Source organism: Fundulus heteroclitus, chromosome 5 (assembly GCF_011125445.2).
Source record: "Fundulus heteroclitus isolate FHET01 chromosome 5, MU-UCD_Fhet_4.1, whole genome shotgun sequence".
Taxonomy (NCBI): Eukaryota; Metazoa; Chordata; class Actinopteri; order Cyprinodontiformes; family Fundulidae; genus Fundulus; species Fundulus heteroclitus.
The window spans coordinates 18,088,091-18,090,933 of NC_046365.1; positions in this window are offsets into that span (position 1 = coordinate 18,088,091).

A 2,843-nucleotide genomic window follows, 5' to 3' on the forward strand; every position below is an offset into this window, starting at 1 on the left:
AATATTAGCTTTGTTGTTCCTAACAACGACCAGATAATATTAACAACTGGTGTGATGTGTAAAAAAATCTCAGCAAAAACATTACTATATTAAAAAGTAGTTTAATCTCGAATACATACAATGTTACAGACATTGTTACAGGCATTGTTAAAAATCACTTAAGTAAAAAAGTGTTTAAATATGTCACATTATAACATTTTCTTTCCATCTATCTACTTTAGGACAACTGTTTTTTAAGAATGCTTCAGCATCAAAAAGGAAGGTAAAGAAGACCCTGTATGGGTTACCAAAATTCAAATTATGTGTTAAATATGTTGTGCCAGACAAACTGTGTTAGTATTCCCCCAGTAAATACCTTTACTGGGGTGCTTAACTTGTATATATTGACTCTTCTGGAAATTACATGCATCTTTGGAAACGGTCCGCACTGCACATTATTTTTGCATTAACTTAATAATGTTCACATATTTATTAAAAGCTGACATTTTTGTCCTTTGAGTAATAGTATAATAAAATAACATTAAGATGTACAGTTCAAAAATGTTTGAGTAAGTAAGTAAAGTGTATTTATTGAGTGCCTTTCATAGATAAAGCACTCGCAAAACGCTGTACAGAAAACCAGTAAAAAACAATTAAAATAAAATAATAAAAAATAGATGAAAGTTCCAATAAAAATACTCATTTAATAAAAAAAGAGCATTTTATGTGCTTGTTAAAAGAGTCCACAGAGTCAACTGAATGCAGCTGCAGAGGTAGACTGCTCCAAAGCCTTGATGCCACAGACTGAAAGGCTCGGCCCCCCTTTGTTTTTAATTTGGTACATGTAACAACTAACAGAACCCGAACTTCCAAACGAAGGAAACAAGCAGTGGTCTATTTTGTAAGAAGATTGCATTCACAATCTGGGGCCTGGTTGTTTAGTGCTTTTTGTGTTAGTGTGAGAATTTTAAAGCAGATCCTGCACTCTATTAGTAGCCTTTGTAAAGAATATAAAAAGGGGGAGATATTTTTAAGGATACAACATCATTTAGTTTTCTCATTTTAAAGGTAATTTTCCCCACATCAGGACACAACTGCTAAAAACTAATTGACATTAAGGATGACAGCATCAATGGTACTAAAATATTATTTTACACAGTATACCTTCTCATATTCACATGTGACAAAAATGACTGCAAATGTAAATTTCACTACATAATGTCAATATTTTTGCATTTTTAAAACTCACATATTCACATACATCACAGCCCGCACCAAGTCAAATAAGTTCACGTGGTTATGGTTCAGCAAATCATAGAGATAAGAAGAGATGGGTGGCGTAGCCAAAAAATTTATTCAAATAACAGGGGTAGAGTAGCTGAAAACTTTCCTCAAGAGTGGTGACACTTCACAATAATATTACTCAAGTAAAATTAAAAAGTACAGCACAGTAACACTACCAGTACTCCTAAAAATAAATTTCTTGTCAAAAGTTATTTACCTAAATGTAAATGACACCATAGGTGGACAGAATTTGTTGAAAGAGACTTCAATGGAAAGAACAGAAGATGGCAGCCATTTTGGGTTATTAGTGTACAAACGTTCATTTTAAAAATAAATAGTGACATTCTGATGTCAAAATAAAACATTTTGTGGGCAGGCCACTTTGGTACCCACTCTTTTTTGTAGTGAAATATAAGGTTTTATCTCAAGGATTGTTCTACTGTACAACTATAATAGTCCACAATATATGTATAATCTTAACTAGTGTCTTGTGAAACATTTTAAGACATGGGGGAGGGACTGGGTGGGGATTTGCAAAATTGTTTCGTTAGAAATTTAGGATTCCTCAGAAATGTCGGTTCACTTCACTTGTCTGAACAGGCGTTGTTGTGAATACAATGTACCACAGAACTAGAGCTGGAAGCCATGCAGCCATTCTCACTAGTGTTCCTCAACTACTACAAGGAAAGTCTAGCCTCTTAGACCTTCTAGAACTGGATGACTTCTGTCTTAAGCTTAACAACAAGACAAAAATATGTCATTTTAAAAACAAAACTCAAGGTAATTTGTTTCAAACAAAGAAGGAGAAGCTGCAACACTGTCTAAAAGAAAATGAGGCATTTAAATCTGAGAATTGAAGATGGTACTTTTTGTGTTCCAGGTTTTCTTCTCATACTCCTCTCATTGGTGAGCCATGTTGGTAAAATGCTACCACCACAGACCTGTCCAGCTTTAGGTTGTTGTTGATTTATAAGGTACTGAATTATCTTTGGCCTAAATACCGTAGGTCTCAGAGCTGAATGCTATGAGACTCCTCAGGCCTTTAGGGACATTTTTACTGTATGTCACCAGAATCAGAACTACTCCTCAGCTCTGCAGAAACGTGGCTCCTTTAAATCAGGTCAGAAAACATTTCTGTTTGGTTCAGTTTTTTAGTGAACACCAAATCTTTTTTATTAGATACTGTTTCTAAAAAATGTATTTACTAAAGTTTTTTAATGTAACAACTAATGCAGTCTCCATATTCAGCTTGTAATTGTGATCATGCTTTTCTTGTATTTGAAATGTTTCGTCCTGTTTTTTTGTCCTCTTTCCACAGAACAGTTTTCAAAAGAATTATGGATGTGACAGTTGGATCGTCCCCACCTGTATTGTGCAATATAGATAGTGCTTTGTGATGCAAGATGAGAAAAAACTTTCTAGGTTATTTAAATGTACACCATGCCCCAAATTGTCTATAGGTTATGACAAAGACTGAGAAATGACAGAGTTATTTAGAAATATTTACCAAAGAATATCACCATCAAAATGAAACATTAAAGTATGCTGCATGTAGCTGTGGATCAGAAACTATAGAATAT